The following is a 13,859-nucleotide window of genomic DNA, read 5'->3' on the forward strand; positions in this document are numbered from 1 at the left end:
GGGCCCGCCCCGTTTTCTCTCCTCTTGGGCATTGGTCGTCAGTGCTGTCACTCCAGTAGAAGAATGTGACTGAGGTGTCCGCTTGGCCTGCACTGAATGGGGGCGATGGCCCGGGGGCGGGGGTAGACGTGGCTGGCTGGGCTTGTGGCATTGTCGGGTGGCCGGGCGAGCCTCCCGCTGGGACCCGGGGGCCGCGCTGAGGATTTACGAAAGCTGGGTGAGGGCGGGGCGGCGCGGCCGGCATGCGGGCTCCGGCCCGCGGCACGTACTCCGAGTCCCACACGCACGCACTCGGTGTGGCGGCGCCGAGCACGTCGGGCCCACGACCTTGTTGATGACCTTCGCGGCCCGGCCCTACCGTGGGCCTCGCCCCGCCCCTAGGTGCGGGAGACCCCGGCGGCGTGGAAACGTTAAGCCGCAGCGTGGGTAGCCTCACTCGCGTGGAACGGGATGGGGGGGGCGGATAGGGCACTGCGCCTGCGCGCTGCGTGCGCTCTACGCTTCCCCGCCCCCCCCCCGCCCCCCCCCGCGAATCTGGATCCTGGCTGTCCGGTGCCAACCGCCAAGGTGACCCTGTCCTTTTGTCCTTGCTGTGGAGACGTGGGTAGCCAAAGGGAAGTGAACTTTCCCGTGATATTACCTAATCATTGTATTGTCGTGTGCAGGGTATCGAACGCACGATCCCACTCGTGCTAACTAAAGTCTACCATTGTGCTACACCCGCCCAGCTACTCCACCCTGCTCTTTACGATGCTCCTCGTTTCTCCCCCTGCTCTACCACAGCGTGAATTCATTCTTTTCCCTGTTAAGGGCCTTTCTTGAAGGATTTAATACCTCTTTCCCCAGATTGTGGACTAGATCCAACCTACCTGGATTTTTTTTTTTTTTTTTTTTTTTTTTTTTTTTTTTTTTTTTTTTTTTTTTTTTTTTTTTTTTTTTTTTTTTTTAATTATTATAACCCATCTTTTTTTTTTTTTTTTTTTTTTTTTTTTTTTTTGGATTTTTTTGGGTTTCTCCGTAGCTTTTGATTCCTGTCCTGGCACTAGCTCTTGTAGACCAGGCGGGCCTCGAACTCACAGAGATCTGCCTGCCTCTGCCTCCCGAGTGCCACCACCGCCCGGCCCTACCTGGATTTTTGAGAGCTGTATTTGTGTTTAGAGTTTGGTGTTTTATGTAGGCCAAAGTCTAGACTAGTCCACAGTGATATGGCAAATGACCGGAAGGGGTGGGTGGAGTCATTTTACCTCTCCATTGAGAAAGTAAAACTGGTGTTTAATCACAGCTCCAGGGAGGCAGAGGCAAGCGGATCTCCGGGTTCAAGGCTCGCTTGCTCTATATAATGAGTTCCAAGCCAGAGAATGCAAAATGATGAGACTGTGTCTCAAAGGAAAAAGAAAAGAGAAAGAGAGAGCCTGATAGCCATTACAAACCGGAGCCAGTGTGGTGGCTCTGGATAGCAGCACCTGCCATCATGCCTGGTAACCTGTGTTTGATTCCTAGGACCCAGCGTTGGAAGGGGAGAACTGACTCCTGCAAGCTGTCCCCTGACCTCCATCCCCACCCAAATGTAATGCTAATTAAAAAAAGAAAGAAAAAACCCAGCTGATTAACAAATTGAGGCAAGCATGGGCTACAAGGGAGATGATCCTGTCTCAAACCCTACAAAAACCAGCTTGTAACTCCTGCAATGCACGCAGTTCTCCACGGCAGGGCTGAAGCCAGCACCTCTCTCCTGCAGTGTCTGTTTCTCCTGGGCTGTAAGTCTGGGAGTTAATGGCATTTGTTTCTATATTTCCATATTGCCTCCCATAAAGAGATTGAGATCTGCTCTTGGCTTTGGTTATTACATCTTCTCTAAAAACCCTTAGCATGTTGCTCCAGGCAGCTCCTGGCCGAGGCCTCCAAGGCCTTGGGTAAAACTGAAGGCATACTGAGTTCAAGGTGTTAAGTTTCCACCGATGAAGAAGCAAGGTCTTTGGGATTAAATTCAACAAAGAAGCCACAAGGAAATTGTAAAATGATTCATTAACGAATGTTAGGAATTTCACAAGCAGTTAGTGATTTCACCAATAATACGCTGACTTGTGTTGGCTGCATAAAACGGAATATCCCCAGTCTCATGACTCAGCAGCTAAAATAACAGCCCTCCCTCTCCCTAGCCTTGTAAGAACTGTAAGAAGCAGGAAGCTCTGAGCTCTATTTTCTGTGTGATCCCAAGGCTTTGATCCGGAGAGCGCTCCCAGACAGCTGCTTCATTTTCCACTAAAATGTTTGGAGAGATAAAGATAGGGCGATGGTGGCGCACGCCTTTAATCCCAGCACTCAGGAGGCAGAGGCAGGCGGATCTCTGTGAGTTCGAGACCAGCCTGGTCTACAGAGCTAGTTCCAGGACAGGCTCCAAAGCCACAGAGAAACCCTGTCTCGAAAAACCAAAAAAAAAAAAAAAAAAAAGATACTTGGACAGCTCTTGCTCCACTAGACCCCGTGAGTCAGGCAGGAATCTAAAGCAGAACATGAACTCAAGCAGCTGCTGTCGCAAGATTGCTGGAGGTCTCAGAACTCAGTCGCTGCCACTTGCCCTGTCTCCAGGGTCTCCAGGCTCTGTTCCAGGCCCTGCTCACTTTCGCCTGCAGTCAGCACAGGAATGTCTGCCCTGTTACAGGCATCTAGTTATGATTTCTCACTTTTCAGGAGCTTGCTGGGCAATCGTATGGCAGGGGCAGATGAAAGGCGCAGGAAGCGGAAATGAGTAACCAAGTCTAAAGACTGCCGTACTTGGAAGCACTAAAGGGTGTCCGCAGCAGGACAAAAGGCCAGTGTGTGGCCTGTGACCCACCTGGCCGAAACCTCTGACCAGCTGAGAAAGTGACACACCTCTTCATGAAAGCAGGACCCAGGGCTGGCCACGTAGTTCAGTTAGTACTTCTGTGGCTTGCAGAAAAGCCACTGCATAACTTGGGGATGATGGCACATCCCTATACGCCCAGCAATCAGTGGGCAGAAGTAGGAGGATCGGGAGTTCAAAGTCACCCTCGGCTCTAGAGCAGTTTGCTGGGCCCCACAGAACACTTGTGTTTGAATTTGTTCTGTGAAATAGCCTTAGCTTTTATATACATCTGAGTTCTTATTCAGTTTGAGAAAATCAAAAAGGCCAGTTTGACGGCTCAGTGGGTCGGGGTGCTTGCTGCAAAGAATGACAACAGAGTTTGAGCCCCAAGTTTCACATGGTGGAAGGAAGAGAACAGATTTCCACATCAACCTCGGGTTCCTCCATGCACGCCACCACATGTGTCCCTGCGCATATGTAGACATGCATGCACATGTAACACATACAGAGATGTTTTAAAAATGGAAAAATAAAATCCAACTCTGCATGTTTTCTAGAAATCAAATTCCCTTTGATTTACTAACACCCTTCCCAAGTCTTTCACTATGAGTTGCAGCCAACATTCTGCCTTTAGGACAGTTTTGAGGTGGTCAAGTCAAGGGTGGCCTGGGTATAGCCCAGGGTGACCTGGAACTCAGCTCTCTCCCCTCTAGCATCCTGAGTTTGGGGATTACAGGCAAAAACCTACAAGCGTAACTTCATGAGTCTCTTCAAGGCTGACTTAAGCTATAGGAAGTAAGGGTGGGGCAAGGAATGCATTTGGGGAGGCAGACTGGAAAACATGGTATATGCTTTTTTTCCCCCGAGACAGGGTTTCTCTGTGGTTTTGGAACCTGTCCTGGAACTAGCTCTTGTAGACCAGGCTGGTCTCAAACTCACAGAGATCTGCCTGCCTCTGCCTCCCAAGTGCTGGGATTAAAGGCTTGCACCACCACAGCCAGGCTCATGGTAAGTGTTTTAAAGGGTCAAGTTAGGTATCACCAGGGGCCCTGAGTGAAGGGCCTTAGGAGGAGGAGTTGATGCTGGAAAGCCTGAAGATTAGAAGCTATGGAGCAAAAAGTAGAGGGAGCTGAGTCCCTTTACAGGAGACAACGGAGGTGGGGAGGGCAGGTGATGGGGGAGTGGACCAGCAAGAGGCCACTTCAGCCATCTATCTCAGCAGGCTACAGAGGAAAGCATGCCTATCAGGGTACCAGAGAGCTCTGCCCCATTCTCCCAGGACCCTGCTTCACAGCAGGTATTTTCTTGGAAATGTGTGTGATGCCCCCAAACTTACAGACCACGGCTAGAGCTGTACCAGCTCCACGTGGCTGCTATTGAAAGACCTGGATAAATCCAGACCTTCCCCCGCTCCCCCCCAAGCAGGAAGAAAATAGCCAAAAATCCAACCAGAAAAAGAATCAAAAAGCTAGGATTAGCAGGTTCAGTGACTGTGTTTCGGGAACTACCTGAAGATAAAGTTAGATTATCATCTTAAAACACAGGAAGTTTCCCCCTAGTGATTTTAGGAACTAGCTGATTATGACCTTGAGTGATCTTGAGGCAGGGAGTTGTCCCCTTGTGACTTTCTGTGACACCCTCCCTTGCCCCTTTCGGATTATTGGGCTGTGGTTTCTTCCTTTAAAAACCCCTTCTCCCAGCCCGGTGGTGGCGCACGCCTTTAATCCCAGCACTCGGGAGGCAGAGGCAGACGGATCTCTGTGAGTTCGAGACCAGCCTGGTCTACAGAGCTAGTTCCAGGACAGGCTCCAAAGCCACAGAGAAACCCTGTCTCAAAGAAAAAAAAAAAAAACAACCTCCGGGTCATTAGGGGTCGAACTCTTCCCCTGCACGGGTTATGAGTCTCGGCCCCAGTGCACTGGTTCCTGTCTCATCTCATCAATTAAAGCCTCATGTGATTGCAGCAAGTGAGTTACTGGGGGGGTCGTGTTATCCTGAGACTTGAGTGAGAGTCTCCCCAGCACCGGGGTCTTTCACTATCAACAGACTGGGACCTCACCATAGCAGCCGCAACAGATCATCACAGTCTTCTTCCCACCTCTGTCGGAGCTCACCTCCATTTTCTCAGCATTCTAAAGATTGCCACAACAGCTGCCCTTCGCGAGCCGCTGAGAGGAGGGTTCCCCCAGGGTTTCAGGTGAACCCAAGATAATGAGGAAATTCTCCCTCTATCTGCCATAGCCAGATAATGTGACTGAGGAAGCTTGATTACCTAGCAGGCACCGTGCTGTTCACATGTCCCTCTGTCACAAAGTCCAGGGCTGCCACCCCTCATCATCTCTAGTTTCTGTTGCTTTATTTGTTTATTTATTTGGTGCTGGGGACTGGAGCTATTACCACATTGCTACTCATGACCCCCCAGCGGGCTATGGATGCTTGTGAGGGTGGAAGTGCTGGGGCAAGGGGCTTGCAGTTCAGGCAGCCTGCCTCCCCATCCCCTAACCTTTCAGCAGGAACTCTTCTGAGATGAAGCTGGCCTGCTCCCTGGATTTGGATGTTATACTCAGCATGAAATTTAGTCCATTTATTTGCATTTCTAGTTCAAGACCAGAAGTGCCCCAGAATTAAGAGCTGCAGCCTCAGGATTTGTGGCAGCTACCTACTTCTGCCGGGGGTTTTTTCTCCAGAACAAGCTTGTAGCTAGAAGGAAAAAGTTTGCCAAGCAGAAAGCTGGTTACATTGTATCTCGAGTTGAGTTCCAGTTACCAAATGTCCCCAACCCTCCCCACTTTATCTGACATTCCTTAAGGAAGGGGAGTAACAACTCCCAGATTTCTCAGGAGCCCCATGACAACCCCCTCTGTAGAGAAGGTCTCTGAGGAGCCTTGGCATTTATTGTCTGTTTTGTTTTCTGGTGATGAGGGAAGTGAAGAAGGGAGAGGGGATTTCAATACAGCTTTTGTCTGGGCGCTGGAGAGATTCTGGAGGCCTAAGAGAGAGCGGAAGAGCAGCCAGGGAATTTGCAGCTGGTGGAGTGTGCATCCTAAGAAGCTGATCTCAATCTCCTAGGCAGGACTCTAGATAAAAATAGTGACGGCAAGCAGCTGAGGATTCACTGGGCCTCGGAGCGCAGCAGGACGGCGGCACCAGTGAATGGCTGCCTAGATTTGTACCACACAGGTCAAACAAGGTGCCAGTCAGATAAATTGCTTTCCTTTGAGGGTTCTCTGAGGGCCTGCCATGCCTGCTGCTCCTCCTGGAAGGATCCATCAGGCTTAAACCGACCTGAACACCACTGGTTCCACCAAGGGTCAGCACCAAGGGTGGCCTGTGAGGGGACCTGGCCTGAGAACCCTTTAACATTGCAACTGTAGGGGACTGGCCTGCCTAGGGGTTCTGCTCCTCTGGGAAATTTGGGATCCTTAGCTACAGGTAGACAGAAAAGGACACAGCAGTCCATAAGCAGGAGCCACAGGGCTGGAAAATCCTGAGGAAACCGATTCCTCCAGGCAGTGGGAGGAAGCCTAAGACCAGTTGGCTGATCTGGTAGGAAGAAGGTGCCCAGAGCTGTGGTGACATTTTAGTTCTCAGGAAGCATGGGTATCCACTGATCCAATTTCTTTCCCAGAATCCCCCCAACCCCCCAAAGGCTCCTTAGCAGAGGAATCTGCTCTCTGCTTTCTTGGAATGAAGCCCTAGATCTGACTCAGCGAGACCCAGAAGAGACGCACCATGTCCTCCATGAGAGAAGAGGGGTTTAAAATGTCGCTGTAGTAACTCTTTTTTTAAACTGAGCACGTAGATCCTGTAATCCCAGCACTGGGGTGCTAGAGGCAGTTGGGGTGTAGAGAGATGGCTCAGCAGTTAAGAACACTTGCTGCTCTTGCAGAGGGCCAGGGCTTTGTTCTCAGCACCTCACATGGTGTTTCATAACTCTTGTGAGGGATCCACCAGAGAAGACCACTCAGACATGGGAACAAGCAAATAGAAAACCTTTATCAGCCAGCTGGAGACTACTCTGGGTGTTCCAGACCCGAATGCAGTCCTTAGTCTTTCTCAGGGTGGGCTGTTAAGCCCTAGGTCATATCCTGGGTTGACACACCTCAGCAAGAGCAGTTGGCCAGAAGCAGAACTACGGAAGCCAAAAGCAAGGTTAGCACATTCAGGGACTTTCTCAGAACTATGGGCTTTGATGGATTAGGTCTTTGTTCGCATCTGGCAGGTATTGCTACCCATATGCTGCGTTCCAAGGCCTGAATGGTTCTTCCATCATGGTGTCAGTTGTGCTAAGGCCTGGGGGGGCTACAACCAACCATATAGCCCAGTTCCAGGGGCCCCAACACCTTCTTCTGACCTCTGTGGGCACCAGGCATGCGTACATGAAGTCAAAACACTGGTACTTTGCTGTGGGACAATGGTCTGTACCCTGTCACTTGTATTTTAAATAAAGGCTGATTGGCCAGTAGCCAGGCAAGAAGTAGAGGCGGGGCAAGAAGAATTCTGTTAAGAGGGAAGTTTCAGTCTGCAGTTGTCATCCAGACAGAGGAAGCAAGATGTGACTGCCTCGCCAAAAAAGGTACCAAACCACGTGGCTAACACAGACAAGTATTATGGGCTAATATAAGTTATAAGAGTTAATAAGAAGCCTGAGCTAATAGACCAATCAGTTTATAATTAATGTAGACCTCTGTATGTTTCTTTGGGGCTGAACGGCTGTGAGACTAGGCGGGACAGAAACCTCAGTCAACAATACTTAGAAAAATAAAATTAAAAATTTTTTTGTAATTAAAAAAATTACATACAGTGGTGACTGTCCTGCATGTGTGTCTGTGTGAGATGTCAGGTCTGCTAGAACTGGAGTTACAGACAATTATGAACAACTATATGGGTACTGAGAATTGAAACATTGGGTCCTTTGGAAGAAAAACCAGTGCTCTTAACCGCTGAGCCATCTCTCCAGCCCAAAATTTTAAATTTTTAAAAATTATTATATTAAAGGACTCACTGGGTGGTGGTGGCACACCTGTAATCCCAGCACTCACTGGGTGGTGGTCGCATACACCTGTAATCCCAGCACTCACTGGGTGGTGGTGGCGTACACCTGTAATTCCAGCACTTGGGAGGCAGAGGCAGGCAGATCTCTGAGTTCAAAGCCAACCTGGTCTACAGAGTGACTTCCAGGACAGCCAGGGCTACACAGAGAAACCCTGACTCGAAAAACCATAAATAAATAAATAAATAAATAAATAAATAAATGGATAGCTCAAGGTCATCCTCCTCAATATCGCATTTGAGACCAGCTTGGGCTACCTGTGATTCTGTCTCAAAAACAAAGAAAGACCAGGCATGGAGGTGAACTGTTTTAATCCACCATGCTACTCAGCAGGCAGAGGCAAGGGGATCTCTGTGAGTTCCAAGCCAACCAAGAGCTGTATAGTGAAACTCTGTTTTGTTTGAATTTGGCAGCTGGATTGTATTAGGCTCAGAGAGAATCTGTGTGGAGACTAGAGAAAGGCATCTTGCTTGACAGACATTTTGCTTCCATTGTCAGAGCCAAAATACAGTAAGAGAATAAAAATGCAGGGCGCTGAGGAGCTAGCTCAGTCGTGGGAAAGTGCTAACGCGTGACAGCACCTGTTTGATCTCCAGCACCTACGTGGAAAGTGATAGTGGGGCAGGCGAGATGGCTCAGCAGCTAAACGCACTGCTGACATGGTAGATGACCTGAATTCAGTCCCTGGGACCCACAGAGCGGAAGGAGAGAACTGACTCCTGCCAGCTGCCCTCTGTTCTCCACATGTGTGGCACGGTATGCAGGTGTGTGCGTGCACGCACACACGCACACACACACACACACATACACATACACACACACACACACACAAATGTAATTTTTTAAAAGCAAGGAATGAGCCAGGCAGTGGTGGTGCATGCCTTTAATCTCAGCACTCAGGAGACAGAGACAGACGATCACTGTGAGTTTGAGGCCAGCCTAGGCTATAGAGCAAGTTCCAGTACAGCCAGGGCTGTACACAGAAAATCCTGTCTCGGAAAAACAAACAAACAAACAAACAAAAAACCAACCAAACAAACAAAACAAAAAAGCCAGGTATGGCAAATTGTGATCCCAGTGGTGGGGAGGCTGAGACAGGAGAATCCCAGCCAGCCTAGATAAATCAGTGAGCTCCAGGTCCTGGTGAGAGACTCTGTCTCAAAAAACAAGGCAGGATTACATTGTGGTAACAGGAATAGGTCAATGACCACATAATCATTTACTACTCCTAGAGGAGGATAATGCTTAAAAGAGAAAGAGGTTCCCAGGGAGGCTCAGAGCAGGTCAGTGGAGAGGAAAACAGAACAAGCTACTTGTGAATGCCATACTTGCCCCGGGAGCTGTCGCTGGGGCTCTTCCTAGACAGTCTGGGAATTTGACCTCTGAAGCTACACTTGCTGTGTAAAAGCTTTGTTGTGTATCTGCATTCTTATTTGCATATATTTTAATCAAATTAAGAGTTAGTTATTTTCCCCTAAAAGCTTATATGCCTGGGTGTTTTGCCTACATGTATGTCTGTGGAGCCCTTGTTCCCAGTTGCCATGGAGTCTAGAAGAGGACACTGATCTCCTTCTCTGGAACTGGAGTTACAGAAGGTTGTGAACTGCCCTGTGAGGGCTAATTGCTCTTCCAGAGATCCGGGTTCAACTCCCAGCATCTACATAACAGCTCACAATGTCTGTAACTCCAGACACCCTCACATAGGCATACATGCAGGCAAAGCACCAATGCACATAAAATAAAAATAAATTTAAAAAAATCACGTGTAAAATCTCCAAAGGGAAGCGTGGGCTGAGAATTACCATCCTGGGCTCCAGGCTCTTGCTCTGTTTAGTATAACCACAACTGAACTCAGGAGTCCAGCAAAGACAGAGAGGCTTCTGTTTCCTTCCAATTCAAAGTCTGCCCTGTTTGGACACTGTCCTGGGATATTCATAGACTCCTGGAAGGAGGTGGCCATGCTGGCCATCCATGCTGCCTGTGCCAAGGTCCCTCTGTGTGTGTCAAATCTCCTAACGGGGTCTGGGCTCACACACCCTAGACAGTAGCTCTTTCCCTGCTTCCGGGTCCATAGATCCCACTTGTAGGCAGGTCTCTGTATGTCACCTCAAGGCTTCCTTGTGTGTCCGTGTGGTGGTAGGCATCAGACCAGGACCTCACGCATGCTCAGTATGCATGTCCCGCAGACCCACAACCCAGCTCCCCAGCGCTCCTGTTCTGAATTGAATCCATTTGCATTCATTGGCATACTGTGCCCTAATGGTGGCAAAGCAGTTTCATTCATTTATTTTTTTTAACTTTTAACATTTATTCATTTTTTTACAATTAATTTTTTTTTTCTAGACAGGGTTTCTCTGTAGCTTATGAGCCTATCCTGGAGCTCGCTCTGTAGACCAGGCTGGCCTCAAACTCACAGAGATCCACCTGCCTCTGCCTCCCAAGTGCTGGGATTAAAGGCGTGTGTCACCACTGCCTGGCCCTCAATTTAAACTTTAGCCCCAATTATTAATGTTGTTGTTATTATTATTTTGAGACAAGGTCTCAATTATATAATCCAGACTGGCCTAGAATTCATGGCAATCCTTTGGCCTAATTTCCCAAGTGCTGGAATTACAACCATGTGTCGCTATGTCTGAGAGTTTCTGTGCTCTTCCCAAGGGCTGGGCTGAGCATTTATAGTTTAAATATCACACCCAATTTCATTACTGTCCAGCTGATTGACATTTAGGTTGTTCCCAAATTCTTCCACTGACACGCAGGGCTCCAACAGGGATGCTGAGTGTGTGGGTGTTGCTACAGGACCAATCTCTGGAATCCGTGCCCAAAGCACAGTTTGCTAATCTGGGCAGGACGCCATAGCCAAGCTAACAGAAGTTGGGGGCATCAGAAGTGCACACCCGTGGGTGCGTCTGCTATTTTCTGGCTTTTTCTTGCACTTCTTGAAGGGGTCTAGGAACCAAACTTAGTTCCTCCAAACTTAGGAACCAGTGCTTCCAAGAGCGAGCACCCAAGAGCGAGCGAGCACCCTGCATCACTTTGTCTTTGCTCATCTGTGTCACAGGCCTCTTCCGCACAGGCTATGAGACGCTTGCTTCTGTTCCTTTTAAGGTCACCATAACTGTCCCCTGGAGCTCAAGAGCCCCCTCTGGGAACTGCAGAACTCTGGCTCTGGCTGAAAGGACCTGTGGCTTTGCCAGGCTCCTCCAGTTTCGCAGGGAAGGTGCTAGAAACTGGAGAGCTGTCTTGGGTGGTTTTTCTGGTATTAACCCTTTTGGGGAAGTTCTGTCCTGGACAGAGCCAGGCGAGGGCTCGCTCACCTTTGTGTTGACAGGTGGAAGGGCACTGTGAGAGGGGCCAGGCACACACAGGGAGCAGGGTGCATCAACAGCAAAGGGGCATGGTCCTCTTAGCAGAACTCTTGACTTCTGGTCATCAGTGACACACAGTCAGAAGTTTTGCTCAGCATCTCAGAGAAGGTCTCCTCCTCAGCAGGCAGTCTTATTTCCTGCCCAGAACATAGGGCATCAGCCAGGATCTGTTGGGAACATGAAAGGAGAGACCTTGAGAAGAAGTCCTGTATACATTCAGGAAGTTTAGGGTTTTCTTAAGGATTATTTTTGTTTTGGAGTGTGTGTGTGTGTGTGTATACATGAGTGTGTAGGTACACGTGCCCTTTGTGTTCATATACGGGCTTCAAAGGCTAGCATCAAGTGCTTTCCTCTACCCCCTCTCTACCATACTTGTTTTTGTATTTTTATCCTGTGGTTGTGTGTACACGTGCGTACACATATGTGAGGGTGCCCAAAATTGATGTTGACTGTTTTTCTTTCTTCCTTTTATTTGGGATGGGAGGGGGGAGTTAAGAAAGGGTTTCTTTAGGTAGGCCTGGCTGTCCTAGAACTCTATAGACCAGTCTAGCCTTGAACTCACAGAGATCCTCCTGCTTCTGCCTCCTGAGTGCTGGGATTAAAGGTGTGTACCACCACCACCACAGGCTTCTTTTTGATTTTTGGAGACAGGGTGTCATGTAGCTCGGGCTGGGTTTGAACTCATTATGTAATTCAGGATGACCCCGATCTCCTGATCCTCCCCCCCCCCCCCCCCCCCAGCATAAAGGCATGGGCTACCAGCTTCCTCAGTGCTGGAGAGGGAAGCCATGAACTTCAGGCATTAGCAGAGTATTCTACCAGAAGTATTCTTCCAAGAAACATCTCCGCCCCACAGATTGCGTTTGACAATTGTGTGAAGAACATGCTTTGAGAATAAAAGGTCTGTTCAACAAATGGTGCTGAGAAATTGGATGGCCACATGGTTTTTTTTTTTTTTTTTTTTTTTTTTTNTTGCGTTTGACAATTGTGTGAAGAACATGCTTTGAGAATAAAAGGTCTGTTCAACAAATGGTGCTGAGAAATTGGATGGCCACATGGTTTTTTTTTTTTTTTTTTTTTTTTTTGGTTTTTCGAGACAGGGTTTCTCTGTAGCTTTTCGAGCCTGTCCTGGAATTCCCTTTGTAGACCAGGCTGGTCTCGAACTCACAGAGCTCCGCCTGCCTCTGCCTCCTGAGTGCTGGGATTAAAGGCGTGCGCCACCACTGCCCTGCTTGGATGGCCACATATAGAAGAATGGAATTAGTCTCTTTTCTTAGTTAGGATCCTCATGCTGTGAAAAACACCATGACCAAAAGCAACTCAGGGAGGAGGGCTTAGTTCCACTCGACTCTCAGGTCACGTCCCGTCACTGAGGGAGTCAGGCCAGGAACTCGGAGGCAAAACTGATGCAGAAACCAAGGGAGGAATATTAACAATTAGCTTCCTGCTTTTGGCTTGCTCAATTTGTTTTTTTTTTTAAGTACCCCAGAACCACTTGCCCAGGGCTGACACCACCCACAGTGGGATGGGCCCTCCCACTTCAATTATTAATCAAGAAAATGGGAGCTGGAGAGATGGCTCAGCAGTTAAGAGCACTGGCTGCTCTTTCAGAGGATCCAGGTTCCATTCCCAGCACCCACATGGCAGCTCACAGCCGTCTGTAACTCCAGTTCTCAGGAATCCAATCCCTCTTCTGGCCTCCATGGGCACCAGACATACATGCAAACATGCAGTTGCCTTCGTGACCTCCACAGCCAGCAAGTTGACCATTGGAGGGAGGCCAGAAGGAAGTAGCTGGTAATGATCCAAACTTTGGGAGTCTGACCCCTAGTAATTTATTTTAGGCCTAGTTAAGCACTGCACAAATTTGTGAAAACTTTTCTCGTGATAGTTAACTCAGTCTCATGTAAGCAACAAAGCATACATAAGCATACATAAATCAACCTCTCTCTTTCTCTCTCTCTCTCTCTTTTTGTTTGGGTTTTTGAGTCAGGGTTTCTCTGTGTAGCTCTGGCTGTCCTGGCAGATGTAGATTGCCTTGGGTGGGTTACTTAGTGTAGGGTTTGTAACCCGCCTGGCAGTTCAGCTATTCCAGGGTCCTGGAGAGGTGCTATCTGTAAGATATGAGCTAGGAAAGAGGAAGAAGGCTAGGCAAAGATTTGTTGAAGCCTCCGTTTATTAGGGTCCTGGTTGCTGCTTATATAGCCCCTGGATGAGGTGCTTGGGGGGCAGGGGCAGGGGATCTCGCCGTGTGGTCCAGGTCACGTGGTTCACCTTCGTCACACAGGCAAGGAGGTTACGTTCAGTTGGTAGGTAGGCCAAGAAGTCAGGAGTTGACACACCTAGTTCTCTAGATAGTTTGGAATGTGGGGCGGGTTCTGCTAACAGATAGCTCTCCATTAACAGCTTAATTGGGTGGGGTAGGTTCTGTCAATAGAACGATTCTTTTTTTTTTATTTTGTTTTTTTTTTTTTTTTGTTTTTTGTTTTTCGAGACAGGGTTTCTCTGTGGCTTTGGAGCCTGTCCTGGCACTAGCTCTGTAGACCAGGCTGGTCTTGAACTCACAGAGATCTGCCTGCCTCTGCCTCCCGAGTGCTGGAATTAAAGGTGT

The 13,859-nt window shown here is 48.7% G+C and overlaps 1 long non-coding RNA gene across 2 annotated transcripts in view; it reads right to left on the bottom strand.

The window, feature by feature from the left end:
* Positions 1-8,823: 8,823 nt before the first annotated feature.
* Positions 8,824-13,859, bottom strand: part of LOC126508211 (uncharacterized) — an 8,430-nt gene continuing 3,394 nt past the window's right edge. For both annotated transcript variants that reach the window (XR_007593754.1, XR_007593753.1), the window contains exon 4: positions 8,824-11,415. This is a non-coding gene — a long non-coding RNA (uncharacterized lncRNA). The remainder of the gene's footprint in view (positions 11,416-13,859) is intronic.

The sequence above is a fragment of the Alexandromys fortis genome, unplaced genomic scaffold, assembly GCF_014885135.2.
Source record: "Alexandromys fortis isolate MF-2015 unplaced genomic scaffold, M_Fortis_MF-2015_v1.1 scaffold_88, whole genome shotgun sequence".
Taxonomy (NCBI): domain Eukaryota; kingdom Metazoa; phylum Chordata; class Mammalia; order Rodentia; family Cricetidae; genus Alexandromys; species Alexandromys fortis.